We start from the raw sequence: 13721 nt of genomic DNA on the forward strand, positions 1-13721 counted from the left end.
GTAATTTAGCCATATTTTTAAAGCCCAAAAAAGGTTTGTTTTAATTAATAAATATTCTAAAATGAATAAAATTGTAAAAAATAAGATGAACTATTTGAATAGTTGAATGAATACTTCATTAAAGTTCAAAATATCATTTTAATTTTCTTGCCATATTGGTGCTATCGTAAATGATTTGTATACTTTTCTTGGAATAGCACGAGCTAAAATTTAATATTCTGCTTCATAAGCAAAGACCCGGAACCATTTATATAATATTGAATGAGCTATTGGATATTCAACTGACAGAATCAAGAACATTCTCAAAATAGTTCAGTCATAGAATATGTTGATGATCTGTCTTGCAGAAAAGTTCTGCTCAGAAATTACGTAACAACGCGAATAAATCAGAATCGGAGTCAACAACCCCAGTCGAAGTTCTGATAAGCTGAAATGATGTGTATCTCTATTGGAATGTCCCGACACTTAATCAATAATTTCAATTTATTTATTTCTACTTTGTTCGAAAAACCTTTTGTTCTACAAACATTTTTGAGAAAATACTTTCAAATGGTTGGTCAAAATTTCGTGTAAAGAAATACCGATTCGTCTACTGATCTACATCCCTTCACACCGAGAGGAAAAATAAAGCGACAAAAAATTTACAAAGCGGCAAATCGTGATTGGGGGTTTTATATTAAAAGTCGTTTGTGCAACCGATCATACTTCTTGAAATCAATACAAATGAGGGCGGCTGTACCAGTGGCGATTTTACAAGTTGGCAATACTGTTAACACTCCATTTAAATCCATTAAAGATATCGATTTAGGTGAGGCTACCTCACTAAGAATCGATTGTCTAACATACATTAAAATTGAGAAAAAACAGGTTGCCAACTTGCAAGAATCGCCACTAGTCTCCACATATTTCACACAAAATACAAGTCTCGGATAATAACACTTGGATGCCTCACCTGATTAACATTGGCAAGTTGGCGGGACCAATCATTTATTTAAAGTTGTAAAAAAGAAGAGAAAGTTGGAAAAAAACGGAATATTTAGTAACAAAATCATGTAAATTAAGGAGCAAAAAACGCCTTATTCGTCTGGAAGAACGAGGGCACTAAGCCTCGCGGGAATATTAGTTCATATGGGTACATATGCGTAAGACATGAGAGGCAAATTATCAAAAATATCGCCTTCAAATTATGAGCTAGGCAAAAAACCGCACCTCAGAGCTCCAATAATTATCTACTCAAGTTAACTATTCCGAAAAATCGAGTAGTCTGATTAACAAATGTTTCGATGGTTATTTTTTCTGCTTAAGCGTTCAATTCTCTTGATTTTATTTTGCATCACTGGAAATGCGGACTTTATAACAGGACCGCGGCTAAATTTTACATGTTTTGATGGTTCTTTTTTCTGCTCGAGCGTTTGAGTCTCCTGGTGGACCAAAGACAGGGCTTCTCAGGAGAAAGAAATTTTATTTTGCATCACTGGAAATGCGGACTTTATATCGGGAGCGCGGCGATATTTGAAATGTTTCGATGGTCCTTTTTTCTGCTCGAGCGTTGAAGTCTCCTGGTGGTCAGAAGGCATTGATTCTTCAGGAAAAAGAAATTTGATTTTGCATCACTGGAAATGCGGACTTCATATTGGGAGCGCGGCGATATTTGAAATGTTTCGATATGGTCCTCTTTTCTGCTCGAGCGTTGAAGTCTCCTGGTGGTCAGAAGGCATTGATTCTTCAGGAAAAAGAAATTTCATTTTGCATCACTGGAAATGCGGACTTTATAACGGGAGCGCGGCTATATTTTTCCGTAAAATATAGGGAGCAGGCAGGGGGGTGGGTCGAAGTGGGGGATGGGCGGGGGAGTAACGTGAGCCCAGGACAGCGGGTGTCCCTAAGTTCGTAAAGCTGGTGCTGGTGGTGAAATAAACGAGGAAAGTGCGCGACTGAACGACATGTACTTACAAGAGCGAAACTAGGCAGGCGCAGGAGCGGGGGGTAGGGGGGGCAGGGGCAGGGGGCAGTACTGCGTGTAAGTACAGTACAACGACTGGGAAGCGCGCAGATGAGCGCATTCACAGAACTTGTGGGCTGCAACCTGTAGAGCAAGGACAACCGTAAACCCGTCAAACATCCTGATATACTCAACAGGTTTTAGCCCAACAACCAACAGCTCCGTTCATTCAATTTAAAAGCGAGAAGAACTCACAGAGCCCACCTGTGCCAGTCGTAGTCGCTCTAACCACATCATCGAAGCTCTCCTAACATCTTTTATCCGCCAGTGTTCGCAACTCGCACTATTTCAATTCCTAGTTCTTTCCTGTGCCGTGCAACCCGTGCATTTTACATCGACTTCAAACGATTCGCGCCGGAACGCGTGTACCTATTCAGCCGGCCGTCTATGATTGGGTCACGGTTGTTCGATCGACAAAATAGATCCCAAGTTTCGGGAAAGTATTCGAGTAAAAGTATGTCTCCGTTTTCTAGAAAAAAGGGTCTCTAAAGTGAAAAGTTGGAGACTTTGTTACCGACGGAATCCTGCCTGAAGACTTTCACCGCACTGGTAAGTTTTAGAGATACTTTTAGTCCCGCACGTTCACGAACTAAGGAGCTGATTATTGGTCGGTTTATTGCAACAACAAATAATTCATATTCAACTGACTTTTATTTATGATAAAATGATCCATGACAGTAGATAAGAGATACGGGACTCGCAAAAAATTTTGAGGCAGGTAAGAATGATGATTCATTAATACCAAATACAGCGAAATGAGGACTTTTTAAAATTCGTACAATTTGTCTCTCTCAGACTCTATTTTAGCTTTAATACTTTTTTCTTTTTGAGAAATAGTAATGAATTACTTCAGCTTACTGAGAGTTGACTGGAATGTATGTTTAGACCTCTGAGATTCTTTGTGCTTCCTCATTCACGTCCATAACTCTCTTTTATGAGTTCATCAAATTATGAACGCAGTACAACCTATGTCATGTTCATTGCCAGTTTTTGTCTCTCTTTCGCACAGAATTGGAACACGCAAAATGGAGTTAAACAGAAGCAAGTCGAAGAAAATAAGTACAATGTGACTAGGAAGTTTCATTCCGGACCAGTTTAAACGAAGCTCAGCACTTACTAAAGAGAGCGAATTCGCTAAAATTCAATTTTAGTAGTATCATGAAGCAAAAAGTTATGAGCATTACTGAGATAATTTTCATAGATCATGGGAGAGAAACACAAACTGTACTTCTCACACACCCTGTAGACGAGATCATAATTAGTTGTTTACGTCAGAGTTTTATTCCTAGTATTTTTCTTGTTTTACTTATTAATCATGTTCCGTCCTCCTTTATTTTCCTTTCAGGCCTAAGCAATGCAGAGATTGTCAAAAGAATTTCTGTTCCAGTCAACGACCCGGAGATCGAGAACGCGTAGGCCCAGTGTAACTCCTGCATTGGCCAATAGCATTGCCTAATTGGATTGCGCAATAATCTCGCCATGTTTGGGGTGAATCTAAATCCTTGCGTCAAGTCGCCGTCGAATCACGGAAAATTGATCCCAGAATTATGCGGAATTAAAGCAAAATCTGACAACAGTGCGTTCAACGCGCCACCCTCAACGTGTCGCCGTAGCCAAGGAGAGAGAGGGTTGAAGCGTGGTCATGCGTAATTGAAGTTTCTTAGAATAACTAACGGGTTGCAGAACCGCATTGAAATGTGTTTCCCGAAGATCTCTAAGGGGCCGTCCATAAAATACGCACCGCTTATTTTTTAACCCCCTCCCATCTCCCCATCGTAACGCTCTTGTGAAGTAAGGCCTCTGCTTGAACACGTAAAAATAAATTGGCGTAACGCTTTCCTCAACCTCTCTCTCCCACCCCCTAGAGCGTTATGTATTTTAAGAACGGTCCCTAATTTCCCCTAATATTCCCTCCGATTGATCCCCCACTACCCAAATTTCAGCATAGATGTTGACGATTGAGTGCGTATGTGGTGGTGAAGGGTCGAAGTTTGCAACGATGACAATTCTGCTCCTCTAAAATACATGAAATAAAAGAAGGGACATGAGTAAATGAAAAAATCTCGATAATTTTCATGTATTTATCTGTCTAAAAGTGGTTTAGGTCCACCCCTCGAGTAACAAGGAAGCTGTGGGCCGAGGCGGTAGGTGAATACATAACTCATGGCCTTCAAAAATGATTTCATTCGATCAGAGGTTAGGGGAATTGACTTGGGGAGGGAACAGAGTGACAGGTGAATATTGCAATGCAGGTTACAGGGAGCAAGAGAGAAAGCGATGGTGTTGCGGTAGGACCACAACCGCTATTGGGGTGGGGAGGGAGGGCGGGCGGAGGGATCATAACAACAGGTAGGGAAGGGACACTGGACAGGGAGGCCGGAGTGAGCCGACGGTGCGCGGTACCTGCTAATGTATATGAGGTGGTTTAGGGTCGCTTACACATTTGCACTTGTCGCGGCCAGGAGAAACTTCTACAGCTATGCTTTTAGATTTTACACAAAATGTTCCCTCGATTCTTTCAGTGCTTAATGTTCATCTTTTCAGCTACCTACTTTAAGATTCAGACTCTCTGGTAAGTAGCTACGGATACGCGGCCTTGATATTTAAACATGCAAATTCTGCAAGCTTAACCCGGACGGGGTGCTGACACGATGGACAAGTAAACAGACTGATCGTAAAGTAGGTATCGATATTGACTTACCGTTAATTGAGAGAAAAGTTACAGGAGCATCAAACACTTGACACGAGTAACAACCACGGGGGTATTTATTCGGGGAGGGATGGGTTCCGGGGCGTACTTACAGGGGACGAGAGGGACGGAAAGTCGCTTCGCGCGAGAGGAAGCGAGACGGACGAAGTGAGAGAGACAGCTCGGGAAAGCCGCAGAGTGGCCGGAGTGTGTTTGAAGTAGGCATTAGCACGTGTAAACATTATTCGAGGTAGGGTAAACGATGGACAGGGCAGAGCTTACGGGGCGGCGGTGGCGTGGAAGTCGGGACTACGGGCTCGTTGCCGACGAACTGAGGAGGGTCCCGACGGGATTTTCTCTGGAGGCGCGGCGGAAAAGCGGTGGAAAGCCGAGGAAAACACAGGTGTAAGCTGCAGCAGAAGAATATGGAAGACAACGTGTATAGTTCGAATGCATTCTTGGCCTCTACTGGTGTAGCGCTGTGGCTCCGGCTCAGGCCGCAGGTTGCTAGAGTTACCTTGCGCCGCCATGATGGCGAACTCTCCTCCCCCTCCCCCTCAGCTCCCCGCGACGCTCCTCGCCCGTCCTCAGTCCTCAGCGAGCAATGCGAGGCCACGTCTTGCGTCTCGCGTCTCGGACGGTCCATGCCCGTGGGCGCTCCTCTGTTCCTCCGCCGCCACCCCCCTCCCCCCGGCGCCTTCCTCACCTCCACGCCGCACAGTAGTACACTTTTTTCAAAGCTCGGATACGAAATCTACGACCAAGACTGAGGGGCTTGGTGGACAAGGCGCATAAGTGCAGTTTTTGAAAAAGTTGAGATATTAATGATTTCACGTAAAACTAGTCTTAAAGCATACTCTGTGAAAAATTCGCTGCCAAATTCCAGATTTTAAGCATCGGATGGTCAGTTTTATTTTTCTTCGCGCTGTCAGGAGCCATGTGATTTCAAAACTTCAAACAAGTATTTCTCGAAATCGCGAAAACTACACTTAGGCGCCTTGTCCTCCAAGCCCATCACCTCATATTGATTCCGTATATTTTAAATTTCGAACGATGCTTCCAATAGAGAATCCTGGTGGGAAACCAACGAATTCGACCGACCAATTCGAATCCATGGGTCAAGAGTTTCCATATTATCTCCGAGCTCTACCGACGGCTGGGTCGACTGTGCGCCGCCGCCGCCACTGCCACGCGGATACCTCTCCTACCTCCTGAACCTTCTCAAAACGCTCCTTACAGCCTCTCTTAACTGTACCTTTTTTCGAATTCCCCCTTTTTTCGGCCCCCACCCTCCCGTTTACTCTCCGATTCGTACGGCTCACCATTACCATCGTCATCGTTATAATTATTATTTTATTATTTTACTTTCCTCCCGTGTTCTTCGTTTTTCTTTCGCCTTGTTTTCGCGCCGGGCTCCGGCTCCGTGCGCGGGCGCGGGGTCTCTTTCTCTTCCAGTGGCGTGGCGTGCTTTGCGATGTATCGATTGATACCATTTGAAACCTATGGAAAAGAATCGATTATTAGGGTGTTCGCTGCGAACACCCTAATAATCGATTCTTTTCCATAGGTTTAAATGGTAGATCAATCGATATATCGCAAACGCCACGCCACGCTACTGATCGCCATGCGAGAGAGACCGTGGCTGAGGACATGGTCACTCACGACAGTGGCGTGGCGTGCTTTGCGATATATCGATTAATCTGTCATTTAAACCTATGGAAAAAGATCGATAAAAGGGTATTCGCAACGAACACCTTAATACTCGATTCTTTACCATAGCTTCGAATGGGGAAATATCGATAATCGATCGTTTACGCCACGCCACTGACTCACGACCATTTATTTGACAACGTTCATGTGCGTCCGCCGCAGTTTTCCACTTTACCTTGGTCTGGGTCTTGGGCGGACTGTGCCCATCTTGCAACACCCTCAACCCCCCCCCCCCCCCCACCCGCCACGGGCTACATCGAGTCTGAATTTTTAAATATTACCCTTTATACCTATCCTTCGCCTCTCGGAGCCTGCCCCCTCTTCGGTGTCTCGGTTTGATTATCCTCTTGGTGTGCGTCTAATGAAAGAGTTCGATACGTGCCAATATTTGGAGGCAAAATGCGGAGGGTGCCTCGAACGAGGCTGCTTGTGCTTTTAGAGAAACACGGCTTAATGTTAATCGTGGCTTCTTTGTTCCAGGCTTTTGGTGCATTTTCAACTCGCTACAGTGGCGTGGCGTGATTTGCGATAATCGATTGGTCTGTCGTTTAAAGCTATGGAAAAGGATCGATAAACAAGGTGTTCGCAACGAACACCTTAATAATCGATTCTTTAGCATAGCTTCAAATGGGGAATATATATAATCGATTGTTCACGCCTCGCCACTGACTCGCTACCAGTTCTGCCGTGCTAAGAAAGAACGCCGTATGAGCATTCAGGCGATGCCATATTTCCTTCAGTAACAAACGAATTCACTGGGAAAATTCTGAATATTTTTCAGACAATTTTGTTGACAATTTAAGCTAATGAAATATCTAAAAAATTTAAGGAAAAATATGCATAACTTTCTTCAAAAATACATGTTTTATTCGGAGAAATTTGGCAACTTTTGAATGTTCATACGGCGTTCTTCCTAAGCACGGCAGAGTTGACCATACACTTCGCTGGTAAATACAGCTATAGATGGCAATTCTGGTCGTTTTTCCAAGCAACTTCATGGCAAGTTAGCCATAAAATACACAGGCACTTTAACTTGCTTGGAGATTTAAAAATTGAATCTTCCGATTATCATGTGCGCAAAATACAACTTACTTTTCAAGTCTGCTTCAAGCAGGCTAAAACTTGAATTAATTGCAATGATGGAGTTGAAAGAAAATTATCATGTTGATATAAATGTATTTACCACAAGGAAATAGTTTAATTGAGGAAGAAGCATCATTCTGAGGACAAATTTTTTCTGCAAACGAAGTTCCACTTCTTTTGAGAATCTTAAACTCTGTCAACCAATGTTTTGGTAAGCTTACTTTTCTACTCCTGCATTAAAGTCTCTCTATAACATGACGTAGGCACCTTTAACCTTTATAGTTATTCTGCCATTGCAAAACCGATTGTTGAATCAACCAAAATTCTGGTCATTCTTTCCTACTCCTGCGTTTAAGTCACCAGTTCGTAAGACGTTGTCGCATCATGAATTATACTTAAAACTAGTATCGCTTCTCCGCCAATCTCTCGGTGACAAGTTGAAACTTTTTCTTTCAGGACTCTATCACTTTTTAGCACTTGATATTGTCTTCTTATTATTGGTAGTTGAACGACATTTCAAGAAACTGGCAGGACAAAGAGGCCAATTCTCGTGAAATTTTTTGGGCCCTCTACTGGACACGCAGCATTACAGAAACAAGATGGTACAATGAGCGTACTTATTTACTGGAATATTACAATGTGATTTGGTTCAAAATTTTGCTAATTTTTGCGTGTACCTAATCTGAGTCAAAATTGCTAAAATTTCTACCTATTTACAAACGCCTAAAAATTTCCCGCAAATACAATTTGCGAATGGAAATTCAGAACGTTATTTATTCATTCTTCTGTCTGGTAAAGAACTGATCGTGTGACATCTCACTGAAAGCTTTATCACTAATAATTCGCTAGGTCATGCGTCAGACAAAATTTTGAAAAATCGATACCTGCGTGTGCAAATTATTTTTTTTACAATTTCTATTCGTCAGATGCAAAAAAAAAAACCAATGACGTCCGCTATATTTTTCATTTTTATTTCAAAGTTTAATATATCAATATGCTGTACAGCACCAATTTCGCACCTCAAACTCGTTTATAAACCTTTAATCCCTGAAGCATTCTGCATATCGAATTTTGATAAGAATGCATGAGATGTAGTATGTAATATACGAATCGGGTCATTTCCAGTTCGTGCACGAGCACAAACTGAACTTTGTGAGACTAAAGAGTCAACGATATGGAAAAGCTGAAATATTAAAATTTTATTTTAAAACAATGATTAAGTGATAATTTTAAGATGAGTGGCTGAAATCCCAACATAAAGGGCGGATTCGTACATAAGAGTTTACTCATTTAGTGGCAAGGCGTGATTATCGATATCTCTCCATTTTAAGCTGTGGTAAAGAATCGATTTTTAAGGTGTTTGTTGCGAACGCCCTTATTATCGATCCTTTTTCGTACTTTTAAATGGCAGATCAATCGATACATCGCAAAGCACGCCACCGTACTCATTACCTCGTCGCGTCCTCCTCTGGCTTGGAGACTTAAACGCCAGAGCAGAAAAATATACCATCGAAACATTTGTTGATTCGACTACTAAAATTTTGAAAATGGAATTAATTTAAAAGGTCAAAAGTGACTTTAAAACCGTCATACGCACCAGGAAAATACGTGCAGATATGACAAAATCACAGATTACTCAGGTTGGCTGCAGTTGGAGCGCCTAAATTATTCCGAATCGCCGTTTAAAGACTCTGTCTCCACGGGCTTCCCGGTGAAGACTGAGCATCGAAAATAAGCGAATACGAATGGGTCGATGCTGAAAAGTAACACGCGTATTTTCTGGAGAGCCCTGAGATGCATTAAAATGATAAAATGTCAGGGCTGATCAGAAAACGGACATTTTACGCTTTGACATCAGCCGATTAAAATGTGAGGTGAAAAAAGATCACTGCTTGCGCGTGGACGCTCAGACGCATGGTTGCCAAATTTCACAGGCTGATGACTCCGATTCTGATCTCGAACTGCGAGTAGGATGTTGTCACATCATCCTGTAAAGTTTAGTATGTCCCAATCAAGAATGCATTGCAGTGGCGAGGCGTGAGTGATCGATGATCGACCATCGATATTTCCTCAGTTGAAGCTCAGGTAAAGAATCGATTATTAAGGCTTTCGTTACGAACACTTTGTTTATCGATCTTTTTCCGTAGGTTTAAATGGCAGATCAATCGATATATCGCAAAGCACGCCACGCCACTGGTGCAATGATGGTGAGACGAGAAGATCACGCGGAGCTAGCTTATTTTCAGTTCAGTCTGGAGCGAGATTGACTGAAACGAATCTAATCGCATTTCACACCCAATAAAATCATGGGAGTAGTTGCTAATTCAAAGAAGTGCAAATTTCTTCATAAAAAATTCGAAATCGATTTAAGTTGCACGTATTTTTCTCGTGCGTAGGACGGTTTTAAAGTCACTTTCGACCTTTTCAATTCTTTCAAATTTCAAAAGTCTAATATTAGACTTAAACTGTTGTATAGTTCATTAGTTCAATCAACAAATGTATCGATGGTTCTTTTTTCTACTTCCGCGTTTAAGTCTCCCAGTAATTTGTCATATGGAAATACCACGCATTATGGGGAAGTTTAAATGACCAGGGAATCCTCCTCATATATGTTTTGCTCTCTTCTTACAGAGTAAGTACTGAGCGCAAATTCTCATGAAAGAAATCCAGGAGATTTAATTACGCAGAGCAGCATACGTTCGTTTTTAAAAAGAACACGAGTCAAAAAAACTTACAGAGCTTAATCTCCTCTACTAAACCTGGGCTGGGCTTTCCACTAAACTTAGTAGTGCATACTATGGTTTCTATTACCTTGGGTTTTATCAGTAATATACGAGGTGAATCAGTGGGAAGGGAATGAGTGCATCATTGAGTGCTGAATCTGGGGTGGAGAAATCATGATATGCGCACCAGACATCGCCACAGTGGATCCAAGACACACCATATTTTTCGAATGACGATTTTTCGGTTAATGCTGAGCTTAAAAACTCAAAGTTTAATCATTCTCATCATTTTTTGCTTGCCAGCGGACAAACTTTTGAAATCTATAGATAAAGCGATAGACAGAGAGGATATAGGAGAACTTGAAGAATTCTATTGGTGCGGAAATGAGTGGTTTCAATGAACAAAGGAGGTAAGTAATAGACTAGCTAACAGCAACCCACGACATACCCTACTGTTAGTCTATCATTTTCACACTTAGTCAATAAGAACCACCCACTTTAAACAATAAGATGGCTCCATTTTCCTTCATTTTCTATGTCTATTGCTTTGTCTATCAATTTCAATAATCAGCCTACAATTTTGGTTGACATAAATAATATTTTACGCGGTTTTTACATAGCATAAGAGAACACTGGCTCGATAATTTCCCGAAGACTTTCCGTTCATTAAGAGAGAAAGAAGGGTAGTAAAAAAACAGAGAAAAAAAGGAATCATTCCCACAGTTTTAATAAACCAGAATCCCTGAACTCGTTGGCATAAATCACAAGAAACGGTTCATGGATAGTCCGTGTTTATTTCGATTAATGAATAGACATGTGTTCTAGCTGCAGTAAATAAAAAATCTTTAGAAATTCGCATCATTTCAATGTTCTTCTATTTTCCACATTAACTGAGCGCTTTCCTTATTATATGACTCCCACTGCATTTCAAGCCAACGATTTTTCCTCCTTTTTTTTCCGTGACCAAAAACGGACTAGCGTTTTATTTATAACAAGAGAAAGTCGCTATTCTTGAGAGTTGGCAACATTGTTTTTCCTTCATTCAAAAGTATGTAAAACAATCGATTCTTGGTGAGGCAGCTTGCTCCCCTGAATAGATATTTTTTAAGGATTTAAATAGAAGAAAAACATCGTTGCAGACTTGCAAAATCGCCACTGAAAAAAGGAAGTGGAGGCGTGGAGCAATTCTTAAACCATCTTGAAAGGCGCATTCAAGTTTCTCCCTCAAACGCGCATAGCGACGTTGATGCCAACGCCTGGCTGCAACCATTCATGCTCCGCGGATGTTAGTGTTACATATGCAAAATATTGAAGGCGCATTTGCCTTCCTCACGGTCACAACATGTGCGAAGCGCAAAATGGGTCATTCGCGAACGTTTGCCAGGGCGAAAAGGAGAGGTAACTAGATCAAATAAATGAAGTCAGAGACTAACGAATAGGAAATTGACCTCAAGTAATCCTAAACTCATTGCCCTCCGGCCCCCTCGGGGGGTAAGAGGGGGGTTGTGACTTACAAAAGTTGGGGTCCCCTTCGAAATTTTGAAATATTCTACTTTAATGTACGGAAAATTTTACCTCAAATCGATACTAGGAAATCCAAAATCGGCCAATCTATGTACCGGATAATCTTCTCTGAAGGTGGAGGATCCCTTCCCTAAATTTCAAAATTGCTAAATTGACAAATTGGCTTTGGAGAAAGAGTTTTCTGAGGTAATCGACCACCGGGAATCCAAGTTTGAGAGCAATCCCGAAGCCCCCCGGACATTTTTTGATGTGACACAAGGGGACAACTCAGAACATGCACAAAACTATACGAACCCCGTACAATATATTACAACAATATACAATAACAAAACCGTAACAATATATTACACCGAAAAACGTTTGGGGGCCGGGGGGGGGGGGCGTTAGGACTGTCAAATTCGGATTTCCGATAGTCATCTTCTTCCTGAGCCTACATCAATTTAGCGACACTGAATTTTCCAGAAGCAGGCCTTGTAGCCGCCACCTTTGGGGGTCAATATTTCGAACATTTATGGGTTTTTTTTTTTCTCTCTCGTCCCGTTTTAGACTAAATCATTCTGCACAAATAGTCCCAAAGTTGAAAAACATGGTAAGGCAAGTGTTTTTCAACGAGGATAATATATGTATTTAATGGCGCTAGTGTAAAGTTTTCAATATTTCAAGCGAACAAATGGAGGATCTCCATGCGTCTCCGTGAGAGATTGACTCGGAGACTTTAACGCCTGGGTAGAAAAGTAGACGGATGAATCTCAGGAGTTGCAGCATTTTGGCTACTCCTTTTGCTTGCGTACAGATGGAGAATCTCGGTGTACCTCGTTTGAAATATTGCACCGTCTAAAGGCTCATAAAATGACTTTCTTTCCTAGCAACACGGCAGTTTACTTCAGGGGTAAATATTTCGAACCGGAATGGGCCGCTTTTGGATTTTCTACTATCGATTAGGGGTAAAATCGCCCGTGATCTCTGAATTTGAAAGAACAATTTCAAAATTTTGAAAAGATCCCAAACTTTTACGGCCACGACCCCTCTTTCAGCCCACGAGGAAGACGGGGGGGGGGGGGGGCTTCGGGCCATGAAATTTGGAATCCTTGAGGTCGAATAAAATAAAATTTCCGGAAAGAACCTAGGAAATAAGAAGGAAGGACGCTTATATTTGGTAATTATTCATGATTAAGTCGACTCACTGGATATTAGATGGTTTAAAATTCCAAAAATTTCCTGTGAGAAGCCTACCCTTCCCCCCTCCACCCGTTCGAAGTGTCTGGATCCGCCTTTGGGTCACAGATGAATTTAAACTCTATACTTTCTTATTAAATTTGACATCTCCGCAAAAGCCTGAATCCGAGTTAAGCCTGAGTTGATTTGGCAAGGGTGGACCGAATGAACTCGTTCGATTCGGGCTTTCGGACGTTAGGACGTGGAGCGGAGCGCGGAACGACGGATAATGGTGACAGGACACTGCTGCGACGGCGACGCTGCGACCCGGTGGTTGGTGCTCCGCTGCAGCCAACAGCAGTGCCAGACGCAGTCGGCCGATCGGAACTCCACGCACTCCTCTGTCGTTCGCCGCCAAAACCGCCTAACTCCCGGGGAAACACTACGCGGATCCGTTGTTTTCGCGCGGATCGGCAGTCCAACGCTTGCCAATTTGTTGCTGCTCGTCAATTACCTGCCGGTATAATTACCCACACTTACAGCCAGTCCAGTTCAAAGTCTCCTGGCAAGTGCAAAACAACAACCGAGCGTTTCAACTTTGAATCGCTACTGTGGAAGTAAATCTACCGAGCACTGTGGAAATCAAAAGAAGATTCTTCATTGAAGAGTGGAAAATCAAAACCTGACAAGCGTCATTGGGTGTTGCATAGATTGTGCGACTTTTTCTCTTATTTAACGAGAATCTTATATGTATTCAAACAATCTTATATGTATTCAAACAATCTTATATGTATTCAAACATCTTAAAATCTTATCACCATCTTGTTATCGTCTG

General features: G+C 42.0%; 1 protein-coding gene across 7 annotated transcripts in view; it reads right to left on the reverse strand.

Moving 5' to 3' along the window:
• The window catches only part of grh (grainy head), a 211244-nt gene that overhangs the window by 182641 nt on the left and 14882 nt on the right, over nucleotides 1-13721 (reverse strand). The window contains exon 1 of one of the 7 annotated variants that reach the window (XM_072301768.1): nucleotides 4704-5154. The exons of the other annotated variants lie outside the window; for them this stretch is intronic. The gene's annotated coding sequence lies outside the window, so the exon portion shown is untranslated. Of the gene's footprint in view, nucleotides 1-4703; nucleotides 5155-13721 lie in introns of those variants that run through there. 7 annotated transcript variants of the gene reach the window in all.

The sequence above is a fragment of the Bemisia tabaci genome, chromosome 6, assembly GCF_918797505.1.
Source record: "Bemisia tabaci chromosome 6, PGI_BMITA_v3".
Classification (NCBI taxonomy): Eukaryota; Metazoa; Arthropoda; class Insecta; order Hemiptera; family Aleyrodidae; genus Bemisia; species Bemisia tabaci.